Source organism: Erinaceus europaeus, chromosome 4 (assembly GCF_950295315.1).
Source record: "Erinaceus europaeus chromosome 4, mEriEur2.1, whole genome shotgun sequence".
In the NCBI taxonomy this organism is placed as follows: domain Eukaryota; kingdom Metazoa; phylum Chordata; class Mammalia; order Eulipotyphla; family Erinaceidae; genus Erinaceus; species Erinaceus europaeus.
The window spans coordinates 41,313,073-41,331,696 of NC_080165.1; the positions used below are offsets into that span (position 1 = coordinate 41,313,073).

Consider the following 18,624-nt stretch of genomic DNA (forward strand, 5'->3'; position numbering starts at 1 on the left):
CTTGTCATCCACCCCTTGAATACCACAAGGATGCAGCTAGTTCTAGAAATTTGTGGAGATGGTTCCCTATCTGTGAACAGTCCACAAAAGATAACATATTGTTCACAGACTCATAACGCTTTCCTCTCAGAAAAGAACTCCAAGAGTTTCATTAAGGTGGGTTATGTAACAAAAAAAGAAAAGAAAAAAGAAAGGGAAAAGAGGAAGGAAGGAAGGAAGGAAGGAAGGAAGGAAGGAAGGGAGGGAGGGAGGGAGGGAGGGAGGAAGGAAGGAAGGAAGGAAGGAAGGAAGGAAGGAAGGAAGGAAGGAAGGAAGGAAGGGAGAGAGAGAAAGAAAGAAAGAAAGAAAGGAAGGAAGAAAGAAAGGAAGAAAGAAAGAAAGGAAAGGGATGTAAAATGCCCTTGAACTTGGAGGGGAGCAAATAACTATGCACTCACCACAAAATATGTGGAAAAATGTTAAATTTTGTAGGAGGGGAGCCTAAAGGCAGGACAGAAATTATCTTAGGGAAAATCTAATCAATGAAGAAGACCAAATCGAAGTCAAAATGTTTTTGCCTTAATGTGTGTATTTTTGTTGTTGTTGTTTGTGGAAATTTTCCTGACTGACCTTTCAATTCTTCTTCTTCTTCCCAAAAATTTCTGCTTTAGTGAAGCTACTTATAAATGGTGTCCAACACCACATAGTGAGTTATCCAGAATTTCTGCATTTCTCCTAAGTGTACAGAAGGTATATATGCTATTAATAAATTACTCTTTTTCTATTCTCAGTCAACTGCATACTTACTTGATTAAGAACCTAGAAGGGTACAGAATGATTTCATTATGATCCAACAACCTCAAAGCAAAGTGTGGCTGGCACATTCAACTGATCTCCACAAATGAAAATAAATTAGGCTGACCAGCTTTTCCTCTACTAAACTAAACTATGGTTTTACAACCAGTGACTCAGAAAAATAAAAGTAAAGTAATCCATTCATAGTGATCTGGATTTACCACCACTAGTATCAAATATTTTAATAGTAACATTTTTAAAAGGCCGAGTAACTCAGTTTCCTCAGTTTCAATCTTAAAGACTGTCATCTGCACGGCATAACATTAAAAAAAAGAAGAAGAAGAATACATGGGCCTGGTTCGTGTATTTTTGTGTATTTAAAAAAATTTACATAAACATATGTTTGAAAATGTATTTATTTATTTACTAAAACCATAGCATCTAGCTAGCAAAGGAAAGTTGCTTTATAAATATGGTTTCAAGTTCTGCTATCAACCATAGAGTTAAATTATTTTCCAAAGTTCAATTGTATGTGTGGGGACAAGGTTTGACAGTAACCAAAGATTATTTTAATTGAAAATAGAAGGATCTTTATCAATATCAGCCTCAATAATCATTACAATATCAGAAATTTAACAAGGTTTGAAATTATGTCAGTACTGCTGAAATTAGTAATCTTCCTTTAACAAGTGTTTTTCCAAAAATAGAAAGGATCAGGACACTGATTAATTTTCAATGAAAAGAACTTCAAACAGGTTAGAGTTCTAGTCACCCATCTTTCATTCTAAAAAAAAAATCATCTTTTTTAATATCAATTTCCATCTATACATAGAGGTACTTAATAACATTTTGCAGAAGTACTTAGTAATGGTCAAAGAAAATCCTATACTCCAAAAGTATTTACATCACTTAAAAACAAGAAAAAAGCAGGCTGGGTGGTGACACAATTGGTAAGGCATATACATCACAGTGTGCATGGACCCAGGCTCAAGGCCTTTGATCCCACCTGCAGGGAAAAAGCTTCACAAGTAGTAAAGCAGTGCTGCAGGTATCTCTCCCTCTCTACCTCACTCTTCCCTCTCGATTTCCTTCGGTTTCTACCCAAGTAAATACATAAACACATAAAATATGAAATGAGTTTTGGGTGATACTAAAAGAAATTAAAGCTAAATATCTCCAGTGATTAATTATTTGCTTCTTCTTTACCCAACGCAAAGTAGAGAAAGAATTTTATTTTGGGGAGTCAGGCGGTAGCGCACGGGTTAAGCACACGTGGCACAAAGTTCAAGGACCGGCATAAGTATCCGGGTTTGAACCCCTGACGCCCCACCTGCAGGAGCGTCGCTTCACAGGTGGTGAAGCAGGTCTGTAGGTGTCTATCTTTCTCTCCCCCTCTGTCTTCCCCTCCTCTCTCCATTTCTCTCTGTCTTATCCAACAACAACATCAATAACAACAATAATAACCACAACAATGATAAAACAACAAGAGCAACAAAAGGGGAAAAAGTAGCCTTCAAAAGCAGTGGATTCGTGGTGCAAGCACCAAGCCCCACCAATAACCCTGGAGGCAAAAGAAAATAATAAACAAATAAGATATATATTTTAGAAAGAATACACAGTCTAATGTAACTTTAATCATTTCTCTACCATGATTAACCACCCTCCCCAGAAAACAGTTTGGCTTAGTACTTGTACATTTAATAGAATTATATTAATAAAGACTCAAAATTCAACTCAATAGCTAAAAGAATTTCATTTAGGACCACCCAATTTTTTGTTTGTCTTGTTAGTGACATACTTATATTTCCTGTACCAGGCAAAACCTAGTACATAAGCTATCTGGATCAACCCACATTAAACCCAGTTAAAGAAAAATGTCAGTTGCCTTATTTTCCTCAAATAATCACATAAAGTTCTTGCAGCAAAGGGACACTGACTTTGGAAAGAGTCTTTTTCAAAGTGAAAAGAAAGGGATGAAAGACTCTTTTCTACAGTGTTGTGTGCAAAAGGAGGGGGGGAAAAAGCTAAATAATAAGAACTAATGACAGCTATCGTAAGTACTCCATCATCCCAGTGCTAAGCCCCTTACTAATGTTATCACTACACCTAGGACAAATATCATCCCTGTTTTACAGAAAAGGAAGAAGAGACTTAAGATAACTAGTTTCACAATCAGACAGAAAGAAAATTGAATCTCACAATAGAAATTTGGTTATGAATCATAAAGTGTATAGAGCATTGCAAATTTTATACAATCTCTAAATGATAAATGTTTCAGCTGCACAATTTTTCAATCAGTCGCGGATACCGTTACATATGTATCCCACTCAATAGCTTATAAGATCCAAATCTGCATCTAGTTAGCAAGAATGACTACTAAAATAGGAGTCTCCAGATGGTATAAGCATGCGCTGTCCAATATGGTAGCCACTAGCCATATGTGGCTTTTGAGCACCTGATATGTGACTATATCACATTCAAAACATACATAGGATTCCAAAGACTAAATAATGTGAAATATTTCATTAATAAATTTTATTTTGACTATATATTGAAATTATATTTTTACAGTAAGTAAAATGTACTACAAAAATATTTTCTCTGTTTCTTTTTTTTCAATGTAACTACTAGAAAAAAAATTTATTGGGGAGGATTGATTACTTACAGTATAGGTTTTTCTGGTTTGTTTGTTTGCTGGTTGGTTGGCTGGTTTTACCAAAGTACTGCTCAGCTCTGGTTTATGGTGATGTGGGGGGATTGAACCTGGGACTTTTGGAGTCTCAGGCATGAGATTCTCTTTGCATAACCATTATGCTATCTACCCCCCCGCCAGTACAGTCTTTAAATATATAGTCAGGAACAGCCACTCATCTCCCCTTGCCTGGTGTCTAGAACACATACCAGGATCCCAATGTCCCTTCATCCAGTCCTTTTTCCTCCTCCCCCAGAGTCCTTTGTAGTGCTACAATACACTACTCCCAGCCCAAGTTTCACCTTGTGTTTTCACTTAGTGTTCTTTGTTCCCACATTCCACCTATAAATGAGATCATTCGGAATTGTCTCACTCATTCGAGTTTTTGACCACTACTAGAATGTTTTTAATTACAACTTTAACTTGGGTTGGTGAAGTGCATTTTATTTCTTTTGAACAACATTGGATAAACTTTCAGGAAATTCATCATGGTTCTTACAAGATGAATTACAAGTTTGACATGTGACCCCCAGGATACATAAAGAGCTAATTAAGGTTTTATTCAAGAGGGCTGGGAGGTAGCTCATCTAGTCAAGCAAAAACCATACCGTGCACAAGGACCTGGATTCAGGCCAGTCTCCACATGGGAGCACCACAGAGGAGAAGAAGCACTATGGTGTCTCTTCTCCTTTCTGTGTCTCTCTTCCCTTCTGCCTTTCACCCTCTGTCTGGGAAAAAAATAAATAAAAGGAACAATCTACTGACAGCAGTGGAATCATGAAGGCAAAAAGCAATAGTAAAGCCCTACAGTCAGGAAAAAATAGTGGAAATAATAATTTAAATAATCATTATTTAAATGATAATTCATTCAGTCAAGTAATTAGTCATTAAGCAACTGCTATGTCCCAGATAATATAATACCTGGTATATTATTCAGATATGGGCCTCTCTCTAGGGTATTTCAGAAGAAATTTCTTAAGCAGTGTCCTAATTGAGGCCACTTAATGTTTTGTTGCTAAGGACACAGGGGGATTAGCACAACAGTTAATATAACACATTCTAGGTTCAATCCCTGGCACCACAGTAAGCCAGTATTAAGCAGTATGCTGGTAAAATAAATAAACAAACAAACAAATAAGCAAATGCAAATTTAAATACGGCAAAGAAAAAGGGATGGTGTCAACAACAAGCCAACAAATTCACTAATTGACCCTGTAAGAAAAGTAGAAAATAAACAAAATGATTGCTAATCTCAACCTTAATCGAAAATTAAATGGGTTAAATGGGGGAAATAGTCTTTCAAATCCCATTCTCACCTCAGCGTACTACATAGTTAAAGTGGAAACTGATTTCACCTTACCCATACTAATGTAAATATGTCCTAAATTCTCTTGCTAAAAACAGTGAAAAATGCCTAAACTGCAAAATCTGACAGTATGTTAATATTTCCTCATGGCATTAGGGAGTGATATAAGTACTTCAAAAATTAATCTTAGGACTGGCACCTGCTTTATTTTATCTTTTTTTGTTGCCTCCAGGGTTTTGCCTGCACTAGGAATCCACTGTTCCTGGAGGCTATTTTTCCCTTTTGTTGCTCTTGCTGTTTATCATTGTTGTTATTATTATTGTTGTTGTCATTGCTATTGTTGTTGGATACGACAGAAATGGAGAGAGGAGGGGGAGACAGAGAGAAGGACAGAAGATAGATACCTGCTCACCACTTGTGAAGCAACCCACCTGCAGGTGGGGAGTCAGGGGCTCGAACTGGGATCCTTATGCCAGTTGCTGAGCTTCATGCCATGTGCACTTAACCCACTGCACTACCGCCTGACCCCCAAAGTACCTGCTTTATTATGCCTACAACCTGAGCTGGAGGCCCTGATCCCCGCTGGGGAAGTTTCATGTTATAGATTCTCCTTTCCTCTGTCTATCTGAAAATATCTGTCTGTAACAGTAAATCCCTGGTGGCAACAAATAATAATAAGCAAAATAAAATAAATCTCACAGTAAGTCTGCAAAGAAAACACTATCTACACTCCATACAGCAAGGAAAACAAAATCATCAACACATTATCCACAATATTGCAGTGTGTGAGTCTACTTTCTTTTGCCATTAATTTATTAATATTAGTAAAATATTCTAGCAGTTTATTTCAGGGCCTACTTAGCTTTATAATAAATATAACTGAAATCTTAAAGTAAAAGTCTACAACCTGTCTCCCTGAGAGGCAAAATCAAAACTACTATGGAATTAAGATGCTATTGGAAAGAATATTGGTCACCACAAGGTCAGTCTCCTAGGCTAAAATTTCAATCTTTTCTGCAGTTTCCCCTCCATGTAAAAATAAGCTATTTCAACTTTCCAAAGACCACAAGCTGACAGTTACCATTCAACTGAAGTCCCATATATACAGTAGGATTTTGTTTAAGAACCAAACTCACAGACTGAAGATTACATTTCATGGAAGATTTAAGCAGAAGGCATTTTTTTGTTTGATGCAGAAATCTCAAAACACCATCACCTAGATATTGTCAGTGAAAAGAGAAGACAAGCACCAAGGTCGTACTAATTAAGACATTAAACCATAGCCTAAAATGACTTGCTCTTCTTGTTCGGCTAGATGAAATCTTCTTCTTGGGTATTAATATCTCAGCATAGCAAAGGAATTGCTACATTAAAAGGTAGTGTAAATCATAGCTTCAAGATGTAATAAACTCAAAGGAGACTAAGCCTCAGGGCATTAATTTCTTCTTTTGCAAACCAATACCCAGGTCTCGTTCATCTTATTTCTTTCACAGTAACATTTTAAATACAAATCTTTAGGTTCTGAATTGCTGGACCTGTGAATTCAGTTTAAGTACTTGAGTATTTCAGTTTCTGTTATATGCAGACCCCTGCATACATAACAGAAGTCAAATACAGAGGACAGGATAATCCCCAGCCTTCACAAGACTTCTTTTTTTTTCTTAATATTTACTTATTTATTCCCTTTTGTTGCCCTAGTTTTTTTTTGTTGTTGTTGTTGTAGTTATTGATGTCATCTTTGTTGGAGAGGAGAGGAAGACAGACAGGGGGCGAGAAAGACAGACACCTGCAGACCTGCTTCACCACCTGTGAAGAGACTCCCCTGCAGGTGGGGAGCTGGGGCTGGAACTGGGATCCTGCCATAGGTCCTTGAGCTTTGTGCCACGTGCGCTGAACCCACTGTACTACCACCGGACTCCCTCACAAGGCTTCTTTCTAATCTGCACTCCTGTCCAGGGACTACTGTCAGAAACTAGACAAACTTCATGGCTTAAAAAGAAAGTTAAGGGAGTCGGGCTGTAACGCAGCGGGTTAAGCGCAGGTGGCGCAAAGCACAAGGACCGGCATAAGGATCCCGGTTCGAACCCCGGCTCCCCACCTGCAGGGGAGTAGCTTCACAGGCGGTGAAGCAGGTCTGCAGGTGTCTATCTTTCTTTCCTCCTCTCTGTCTTCCCCTCCTCTCTCCATTTCTCTCTGTCCTATCCAACAACAACATTAATAACTACAACAATAAAACAAGGGCAACAAAAGGGAATAAATAAATAAAATAAATATTAAAAAAAAAAAAAGTTAAGAGTCCAAAATCAAGATGTTGCTAAAGGCAAGCACACTTTGGAGGCTCTGGGGAAGAAACTTTTCCTTGACTCTTCTAGTTTGTGGCCGCTGCTGGTATTCCTCGGCATGTGGCTACAGTACTCCATTCCATTTTACCATCTTTAAAACATCTTGTTGCAGTCCTCTATGGAAATTATCTTCCCCATCTCTCTCTTATTACTGCAGGTGAATTTTGTGTTTGCCCAGATAACTCAGGATACTCTCAACATATCAAGACCTTTAACCTAATCACATCTAAAAGATCATGCTTTTTATATGAAAACATTTCATGTTAGAACCTAATCTCTTTAGGTCAAAAGATCATGGCAGCCCAGACTCTACAAAGAGACTAGGCTAGCTATATTGGTGAAAGTGAATGACTGAAAATCAAGCAAAAAAGGCTAAGTGGGTTCTATACTGTGATATAAAAAACTGTCTCCTGGGAATCTGGTGGTAGCACAGTGGGCTAAGTGCAGGTGGCACAAAGCGCAAGGACCAGCATAAGGAACCCGGTTATTTCATTAAAAACAAGAGAACCTAAGATTACTGGGGTTACTCAAGGCCCAGTGAAGTTAGCCAGGTCTGAAGATTGAGATTTAAAGACCAGAAGCATGGTGGTGGCGCACCTGGTTGAGCACACACATTACAATGTGCAAGGAAACGGGTTCGAGCCCTGGATCCCCACCTGCAGTTAAGAAGGAAAGTTTAGGGTGAAACAAGCTGCAGGTGTCTCTCTTGTCTCTCTCCCTATCAAGCCCTTCCATCTCAATTTCTGGCTGTCTCTATCCAATAAATAATTAATTAAAAATTGTTTTAAAAAGAGATTTAAAGATCAAACCTAAGAATAAGAAGTATTAGCAGAATTAGACTAGGTAGAGTTAAAACTAGGGACAACTGAGGAATAGGAAAGGGCAGGAAATGCAAAGACAGACTTTTTGAATTTGCACTCAAGCTGTGAGATTTGCATAACAATGTCAATTTAGTAGTTAAATACTTAAGTTGACAGAGAGACAGAAGTCAGAAAAGAAGATGGTGACCACAAGACATTCAAGACTCTGAAACACTTTTCTGGGTGTTCAAAGGGATGTTCTTAAAATTATCTGCCTACTAAGCCAGAAATAGCCAACCTCATCTCTGTATTCACCAATGCTGACAACTCCAGTAGGCCAAACCACAGGCACTTGGCATTAGGATACTAACAACAATGTTTCCTACTCTTGTTTGTTTGCTTGTATCTCAAATGTCATCTTACAACCATTTGTCTCGAAACCTACCCAATGTTTTTAGGTATAATAAATAGTTCAATCATTACAGCCAAGTTAGAATTTAGAATTTGGCTGCAGGGTCATGTAGAATTCAACAGAAATCTCTGAAGGAAATGAAACTTCCAAACAATGATACAAGTGCTGAAAATTATAGAACTGAATGACTATATATTTCCCAAAGACAAAATTACAAGTGATTTTTTATTCTTTTAACTATAACATATATACTAATACTAGTATTATGTATAGTGTAATATGTACATAATCTGCAAAAAAAATACTATACTTATGGAAAAATTTATGTTTCAGCTCTCCGGTGTACAATTCAAATGTAGCCAAGAATGAGACTGAGAATGCATAGAGGACAGGTCCCTGTTTATTTCTCACAGATGGGTTCCAGGTTGATTCCTACCAGGCCTGAACAGCCTTCTGCCTAGGTGACCAGCTTTTATCCTACTCGAACCGGGTGTGGTGCAAGTTGATTGGCTTTAGATAGGGCAGAAAAGGGCTGATTGGTTACAGAGTCCACCATGCTTTCCACTGGGGGCACCAGAATGCAGAAGTGAAAGTCCACCACTTGCAGTGGTTTTCTCTCCTCCCCCTTCATTCTTTGCCTGAAGATTTTTTTCATAGCATACTAACCTACAGAAAAATAAAATAATATGAAGCCTGTTGCTAATTTCTTATACTATCACATTTTTATTCTAATCACTGAGGTCAAGTGCAGTGGAAAGAATTTCAGCAGAATAAATTCTTTAACCTAACAAGATTTCTTTAACCTACATGGAAGATTCTCCAGACCAGTTCATTCTTAGAAACTACCAGCAAAGTATCCAATAAATTCAACTTAATTCAGTTCAATTCTGACGCTGTATAGCCAGAGTTAGTATCCAGCTAACTGGGAAATGGACTGCCCTCCTTTACTGATGCCAGTCCCGAGATCAGACTATTATTTGCATCTCTGGCCAAGTGGCTACAGTCTCACAACTCCCACAACCCTTTCTCCTTAGACTTCAGGTACCAGTTACAAGCAAATGGCTGTAAGACTTAAATGATCACTCTTTAAGTCCAATTTCATGAACAGAGCACAGATATTCACTAGATTACTGATCTATTACATAAGTATACAACTCAGAAATAGCCAGACAGGAAAAATGTACAGGGCAGAACCTTATTTACACCTTGCAATTCACCACATAGCTCTACATATGCACCAACTTACTGAAATTCCTCCCTTTAGGTTTTCATGAAAGACTCACTACTTGAGGAGCCAGATAGTGGATCACCTGGCAGAAAATACACATTACCATACTCTCAAACCAGGATTCAAGACCCTAGTCCCCACCTGCAGCAGAAAAGCTTCATGAATGGTGGGAGCAGTACTGCAAATTTCTCTCCTTCCCTTTTTATCTCTCTGTGAAAAAAAAAAAAAGCCAAATGGTGGAGTTTTCCCAGGGAAAATGTTAGTGGCAGAGGAAAAAAGGAAGGGAAGGGAGGAGTAAAATAAATTGGTCACTACACTACTTGGGTATGATCTATTAACTCACTGACCATAGGAAAATAAACTCAATCTCTAATCCCACTTCCTGAGCCCAAAATTGTAGGGATAGGAGTAGAAATTCTAACCTCTAATCACATAGTTCTACTCTGTAATTATATCACACCAATTTCTCAACTGTTACCTAGAAGACAATCTTTTAGAAATCTTAAAGCACTAACAGAGAAGACAATTCTCTTTTTAAGCCTGATGAAATGTCTGGGCCTCAAAATATATTTGCAATGTGTGGGGGGGAGTAAATCATATAAGCATTGAACTAGAAAAAGTATCTTCTTCACTTTCAATTCAAAAGTGTCCAGTGGTCAAACGGTAGCACAGCAGGTTAAGCACACATGGCACAAAGTGCAAGGACTGGCATTAGAATCCCAGTTTGAGCCCCTAGATCCCCACCTGCAGAAGGGTCGCTTCACAGGTGGTGAAGCAGGTCTGCAGATGTCTATCTTTCTCTCCCCATCTCTGTCTTCCCCTCCTCTCTCCATTTCTCTCTGTCCTATCCAACAACAAGGATATCAATAACAACAAAAATAATAATGACCACAATGGTAAAACAACAACAAGGGCAACAAAAAGGGGGGGAAAGACTCCAGGAGCAGTGGATTTGTGATGCAGGCACCGAGCCCCAGCAATAACCTTGGAGGCAATAAATAAATAAATAAATAAAATTTAAATAAATTAATTTAATTAATTAAAAATAAAAGTGTCTTCCTCACTTTCATTGCTGATCCTTGCTTAATAGATTGCACAGCTCATTTTTTTCTGGTTTGATTATTCAGACTAGATATTTATCTGAAACTCCGCCTTTTCTTTTCTTCCATTCAAACTCACATAATTTTTTTCAGCTTCCTTGGCAAATTACCCAACACTTAACATAGTCTAAATATCTTTCTGTCATTAGCCAAAAATCTGATGACTATTAACTTATATTTAACTAAGATTACACAATAAAAAAGTATTCCTAGGATGCCAAAAAGTTAATTTTTACTTCATGAGAAAGGCATGCTAGGTGTTCGCACGTGCTGAGAGTCCTTCACCAAGTCTGTACTTGCTTTGATAGCAGTATAGACAACTTAACTTTCAGAAACCTTTCACCAGAAAAATTATCAGCTCTGATTTATGGTGATACTGGGCATTGAACCTGAGACTTTTAAAGCAACAGATATGAAACTCTTTTGCATAACCACTATGCTATCTCCCAGAGCCCAATTTTCAGAGATTCTTAATGTGGAAAAGTAGAGAAAAATCTTAACTTGAATTCCAATAGGATGAATTACTTTTGCTCAAGTTGCAAATACCTTTTAAAATCATAAGCTGAGGTCAGGGAGGTGACTTAGCAGTAAAGCACATGCTTTGTATATATGACTCCCTACATTCAACCCCTGACATCACATGACAACAAAAAGACAAAAATCTAAGGCCAAGAAATAGTTCACCTGGCAGAAAACACATTTTGTGTTTGATTCAAAAGCTAGTACCATATAGGAGCACCAAGGACAGTACTGGGGAAGCTCATGATGATAGAACAGAATTGTATTGTCTTTCTTCTTTGTGTATGTCTGTCCCTCTCTCCTTTTTCATAAGCAAGCAAATAAATAAACAGACCTAAGAGATTGCTATGTGCAGTGTCACTCATGTACAAAGCCCTGGGTTCATTCTCCTGAGCCACACTAAAAAAATAACAAATCATAAATAGAAGAGCAATAATCTGGTCTCCCTATAAGTCTATCTCTATTTCTATCTCTCTCTTCCCTCATCTAACAATTAGAAAAACCTGAAATCTTAAGTGTTATGAAAATACAGCACTTGACCATACTTTGTATGCTTACATCAATAATACATTCTAGCCAAGCATAGATAAGATAACTGAGTCTGTTAGTTACCTATCCACACGCCATTCTCCTTCAGTTATTTCCTGGCACCAAGTATTGATATACATTACAGGCCTGTTTTCCTGGTCCAGATTTTTGGCTAATTAATCTAACCAACCCTCCCCGAGCAATCAGTGACTATTATCTGTCATGAGCACTTGTAGATGTCCTGGGAAGTCTTCTCATATACTTCCTTTAAACTTTCTTTGGAGCCAGGTAGTGATACATCTGGTTGAATGCACACATTACTGGGTATAGGGACCCAGGTTCAAGTCCCCAGTCCCCACCTGCAGAGGAGGAAGCTGCATGAATGGTGAAGCAATGCTGCAGGTGTCACTTTCTCTCTTCCTCTCTCTCTTCATCCACTCTCAATTTCTCACTGTTCTATCAAATAAATATGTTTTTAAATTATGAGAATAAACCAAAGCATTCCTCATTCTTAAAAAGTCAGAACATAGGGCCCTCATACATTGCTGATGGAAGCCTCAAATCTATGGAGCCGGAACATGACTTTGAAACAGTCTAACAGGTTCTTAATAAGTTTAATAGGAATTTACAATAAGATAAAATAGCATTATCCCTAGGCAACAAGGAGAAATTAAAATACATATCCATGGAATGGTTTATGTATAAATGTTCATGGAAGCAGTATTCATTCAGGAGAGCTAAAACATGGAAACAATCCACATGCCCATCACCTGGTGAACAGAAAAACAAAACAGTATATATACATGCAATCAAACACTACTTAGCAATGAAAAAGAAGACATTGCTGATACAACATAACATGAATGTACCTCAAAAACTTTATGAGAAGCACAAGAAGCCAGATAAGAAGACCACTAATTGTACAGTACAATTGATGTGAGAAATGCTCAAAAAAGGCATATGTGGAATGACTGAAAATACATCACTGGTTGTCTGAGACCATTGTTTGGTAGCAGAAATTGACTGTGTAGGGTTAGAGATGAAGTTCACCAGTAAAGTACATGTCTCACATGCACAATGCCCTGGGTTTAATCACAGGCACCATGTAATACAAGTGTGGGGGTGGGTAGGAGAGTACCCAGTGGAACACATGTTACAGTGCACACAGAAGGACCCAAGTTTAAGCCTCCCAGTTCCCACCTGCAGGGGAGAGGAACTTACAAATAATGAAGCAGTACTGCAGATTTCTCTATCCTTCTTGATATTTCCCTTCAATCTCAACTTCTCTGTCTCCATCCAATAAATAAATCTTTTTTTAAAAATATATAGGCAAAGTAGACTATGACAGTGGGCACATATGATATGGGGTGATGGTGATAGAAAGTTCTAAAAACTGTTGTGGGTTGCACAACTCTATATGTATCAGGGGTGAAATCCTCATGAACGAGATAGTGGAATTACAAAGACCATTCCAGAGCTCCTTTTCCATTTATACAATGTGAGAACACAGCAATCTCTGAACTAGGATAGGATCTTACCAGACCCAAATCAGCGAGCAACTTGATTTTGAATGACAAGGTCTCCAAACTGTGAGAAATAAAAGTCTATTGTTTATAACCTACCCAGTCTATCATTTGGTTAAAGCAGCCCAAATTGATTCAGACAGTGCATTTGCAGCGATGTACATGTCTAGGCAATTCTAACTATACTTGAATACAACTTTTTATGTGACATGAAGTACATTTTGATGGTACCCTAAAGTCATATTCCTACTAGTCTAGCATCCTAAAGTCGTATTTCTACTAATCTTGTCATTCTTATAAGTGCTGTTTAAACTGTGAGTTTTGTTTGGTACTTAAATATAGTTCTATATAGACCATTATCAGAAAATGTACTATAGCTCTTGAGTATCTCATCAAGAAACCAATGGACCATTACTCTATATCTTAGCTGAAAAGTAAATGAACAAAAAAATGTTAAACTAGCTAAGTCAACCTGTCACTGAAAGCTCCAAAAACAGAGGAATTGAATAAATCAATTCTAAAATGTATCACCTCAATTTATAGACATCTCTGTAAGGAAATGGAAGCACCATGTAGTTCAAGATGAAATCATAACCTTCAACTTTCTGCTTATATACAGAAAGAATAAATAAATTTTGAAGTGAATTAATCCATACTGGGATGGATAATGGAGTTGAACAGAAAACAGTTTTGCAGAAAAACTTTTAAATATATGTAAAAATAAAAAAAAAACCTAAATTGATCTTGAATATTTCAGTGAATGTTTTTACAGAACGTGGCTTGAAACTTGTAAGTTAACAAAATCTTGGAAGTATCAAAATATCATTAATTCATTCTTAAAAGCAATGACACAGCCTTCTATTATATATGTTTAAAGATTCTTGGTGCTCTGTTATTTTTTTTTTTACCCACTTGCTTTTCTAAAAATACATCCCTCACAATATCAGGATATGATTTCCACTTTCAAATGATAAAACAGACACACCTAAAGACATCAGGTACCTTGGCCATGTTTCCAGTGGAGTAATTGTCTGAACTGGGATTCAGACTCAAAACCATTTCAGTCTGAAGTCTTTTAAGATTGAGGAGACAGCAGAACAGTGAAGTACAAGACTTGCACATATAAGATCCCAGGTTGAATAGTGGCAGACCTACATAATATTCTGGTCTTTCTCTCGTTCTCATAAAAAAATAAATAATTAGTGGTCTGGGAGGTGGTGCAATGGATAAGGAACTGGACTCTCAAGCATGAGGTCCAGAGTTCAATCCCCGGCTGCACATGTACCAGAGTGATGTCTGGTTCCTTCTCTCTCCTCCTAGCTTTCTCATTAATTAATAAATAAAATCTTTAAAAATAAATAAATAAATAAATCCAATAGGAAAAATTAAAGTCTCTTTCCAAACCTCTGAGCCTAGCTCTGGATGACTATTAAAATGAATTTAAACATACTCTCTAAAGATAGACATTTGCAGATAAAATATACTAAGATATAATATTTCATTCTCATTCTCCCAAAACTTCCCAGCAGATAAAGAACTCTATCTATGACTTCCAAACTTTGGTCAACAGTATGCTCTGGCCAAAAGTATATTCTGCATACTAAAACGTATTTCCTGAACTAATATCTCCTGTGCTAGTCACTTGGTAATGTTGATACCAAATTGTTCTTAATGTGCACATGAAGTTTTCCCTATCAGTAACTCTGTTGTGCAGCAATTTAAAAATCAACTTCATAAGGGAGGATGCAGCTTCATTATAGGTGCAATCAACATACTGAAGAATCTTAAAGCTAGAAGATTTCGAAGACTTTCTTTAGGCTCAACTTCATTTTATTTTGAACTTGGGTAAATAATTTAAACTTTTCAGGTTTATCAAAGTGAAACACAAAAAGTTTAAATTATTTACCCAAGTTTACATTACAAAAAAGAAATCGTGATACCTTTATTCTCATTTCTAGCAGAATAAAAATACTATTTCCAAATCCCAGATAATTTCTTTGACCAAACCTTAATATTAACCAACTATAATAATAGGGCCAGGGAGATAGTATAGTTATTATATTAAGGACTTTTTTTGCTCTGAAATCCCAGGTTCAACCCGTGGCACAATCAGAAGCCAGAACTGCACACTGCTCTGGTAAAAACAATAATGACAATAATAAGACGACAGTCTCTTTCTATAGCACTTAAAACTACCTTGAACCTGGATCATTTTGAGGATCAAATCTTGCAACTTAAATCATGTCAAAGTTTGTCAAACAAAAAATAATAACAAAAAAAAAAACTTTTACTTTTCATGGCAAACAACTAAATAGGGACAGTAAATGGTGTATCAAATAGATTTTATCTTACCAACAGTATACATGTGAATTTTAACTGCTTTCTCATTGAGGTGAACAAAGTGAATTATCAATACAAAATTTAGAAAGAATATGGACTATTAACGACCACATAAAACTCTGATATATTCCGGGAGTCGGGCGTTAGCACAGCGGGTTAAGGGCACGTGGCGCAAAGCACTAAGACTGGCGTAAGGATCCGGGTTCGAGCCCTTGGCTCCCCACCTGCAGGGTGTTCGCTTCACAGGCGATGAAGCAGGTCTGCAGGTGTCTATCTTTCTCTCCCCCTCTCTGTCTCTCCCTCCTTTCTCCTTTTCTCTCTGTCCTATGCAACTACAACAACGTCAATAACAACAACAATAATAACTACAACAATTACAACAACAATAATAACTACAACAATTACAACAACAATAATAACTACAACAATAAAACAACAAGGGCAACAAAAGGGAATAAACAAATATATTTTTAAAAACTGATATATTCCATTTAGATTAAATAAACATATAGTCTCTGTTATTGCATAGTCAAAACTTTCTTTCTTATAGAAACTTACACTTTATACTGACAACCAATTAAGAATTAATTGTTCCTGGAAACTCTTGGATTTGGCTTACCAAGACTAATATCAAAAGTGACTAAAAACAGAAAGTAATACACACTAGAAAAGTTCTAATAAAGGGAAAAAAGTCAATGAAATGTTTTAAATCAACCATAAACAAAATAAGATATTTGGCTATTACATTCATCACTGTTACCTAATCTTCCTTAACCACTGTGTACTCAACAGCTATTATATTAATGTATTAATGTTGACAAACACATGGTAAAATTAGTAAAATTTCACCAGAAGTATTCAACTATTCAAAATGAAAAAGGACCTAGAAAATCCAAACTCATGAGTCACATTGATCAGTTGACCAATTAACAACAACTAATAAAAATAATTTGTGGTCCGGGAGGTGGCACAGTAGATAAGGTGCTGGACTCTCAAGCATGAGGTCCCAAGTTCAATCCCCGGCAGCACATGTACCAGAGTGATATCTGGTTCTTTCTTTCTCTCTCTCATTAATTAATAAATAAATAAAATATTAAAAAACAAACAATTCTCTCGTGGCATAAACACCAGTCCCAAAATTAAATGTCTGTAGAGTTTTCTTTGAAAAGAAACATACCTTCTTTAGGTAGAGAGCTCCCAAAGATTAAATTGTAGTAATCCACATAGGTAAGATATGAAAAATTCCAATATTTCAACTTTCAAGTAACTCCAAATTAATAAGTTGGAAAACTTTCCATCCAGGAATGGCTTGCTGTTGTCTGGTAGTTATATACTGTTTACTGATAGAAAGCTCCAGTAAGAACATTGCAGTAGGGCCATCAAATGTATGGTGCATTTTAAATCCTGAGGATAACAATTATACCTAGACAATTGAAATAATTAGGTTAGTTTCCAATTCTATGCACACATTCTACTTTCTTTTTTTAAGATTTTACTTATTTTACTAATAAGAAATATAGGAGGATAGAGAGAAAGAGCCAGATATGTACTTGTGTTGCCAGGGACTGAACTCAGGACCTCATGCTTGAGAGTCCAGGTCCTTAGCCACTGTGCCACCTCCAGGACCACCACACATTCTACTTTCTAAAGGAAAGTAACCCTGGCATTAATATAGTTCAGTCTTTAATATGAAATTTCAAAGTTTTATCATTTCTAGCAGCAAGTTTTAAATAATTCATACCACTATACAAAATCATAACTTTATGAAATTTTTTATTTATAAAAAGGAAACATTGACTAAACCATAGGATAACACAACTCCCACTTTATGAAATTTAAAGTGACTGTATATGGATGTTTCTTCTAGTTATATGGAACACATTCAGTCTGATGTTTCATTAGTCTAGACAAACTAAAAAGCAAGTACCTCTAAACCTTTAGGTCTGGTGTGGCAAGTGGAGAGCATCGTGGAGCTGACAATAAATTACCTTGGTATTTGAAATGACCCCATAAAGTACACCTGAAGATAATTACTTAAGGTTGTATTGTTAAATCTAAGAAGCTTGTTCCACTCATTTCTGACATTTAAACAGCTTCTAACAACTATGTTTGCTCAATTTCTGTCTCTAAGATGTTTTGTCATTAACCAAGTGACAGAACAGTTAAATTGTTCTTGTGAGGTGAGCAAACAATGAAAGCAGTGTCATATAAAGTAGAGATGTTTACTAGTTTACTTAGGAAGCCTTCACCTCATCTGAGCAGGTATCACTAAGCAGAGAGGCCACCAAAGCAAAAGTTAGGGAACCTCCCTCTACCTATAAACACCAAGGGAACAACCCTGCCTTGCCTCCTCACAGAAGCAGAAACAGCCATCCCTCGTTTGGGCGGGCGTGGCAGATAGAAACAAAAGGTTAAAACACAAAAGGCGGGGCAGACAGCTTGGTCCGAAAAGCTTGTGAGGCACACATTCCCCTTTCCATTCAAACACCATTGAAATGGGGTTGTGGATAAAATAGATGGGGATGATGAGAAATTCCAGACCTGTTCAGGTTATTCTTGGTGGGTCACACAACAGAGGGAGAAGAAAAAAAAAAAAAAAAGGAATAACCGGGATTCTTAACTAGTGGTCCAGGGCCCATCTCTCTCCATCCTTGTGTCTCTGATAGGCGGGAACCTGTGGCTTCCTTCAAGCTCCCTGGGTCCCCACGTCAACTTTCTGAACTTTCGGTTGCTTGCTTTAAGGCTTTTGACCACCAACAGAAGAATCCAATTGCCTAAAACCCAAATCTTTAGAACATTCCATTGTTGCAGTTTGGGGTATTATGCTTTGGGTATTCGGAGCATTGCGCAGACAGTTAAGTTATAAGACTGGGAGGGGAAAATCCCCATCTCCACATCTCTTTCTTTTGCAGAACCAAAATCTGGACTAGGGTGGGAGGGCTAAGACCACCCTCATCTATTTCCACAGTTTCTTCAGCTATAGGTGCAGCTGAGAGAAAGTAAGGCAATGCCCTCCTGGAGATATTTCCCCCGTCATCCCCAGTTCCTCATATAAAAAGG

At 37.3% G+C, this 18,624-nt stretch overlaps 1 long non-coding RNA gene across 4 annotated transcripts in view; it reads right to left on the reverse strand.

The window, feature by feature from the left end:
* The window catches only part of LOC132538053 (uncharacterized), a 258,196-nt gene that overhangs the window by 238,600 nt on the left and 972 nt on the right, over window positions 1-18,624 (reverse strand). For all 4 annotated transcript variants that reach the window (XR_009549464.1, XR_009549463.1, XR_009549461.1 and 1 more), the window contains exon 2: window positions 16,742-16,987. This is a non-coding gene — a long non-coding RNA (uncharacterized LOC132538053). The remainder of the gene's footprint in view (window positions 1-16,741; window positions 16,988-18,624) is intronic.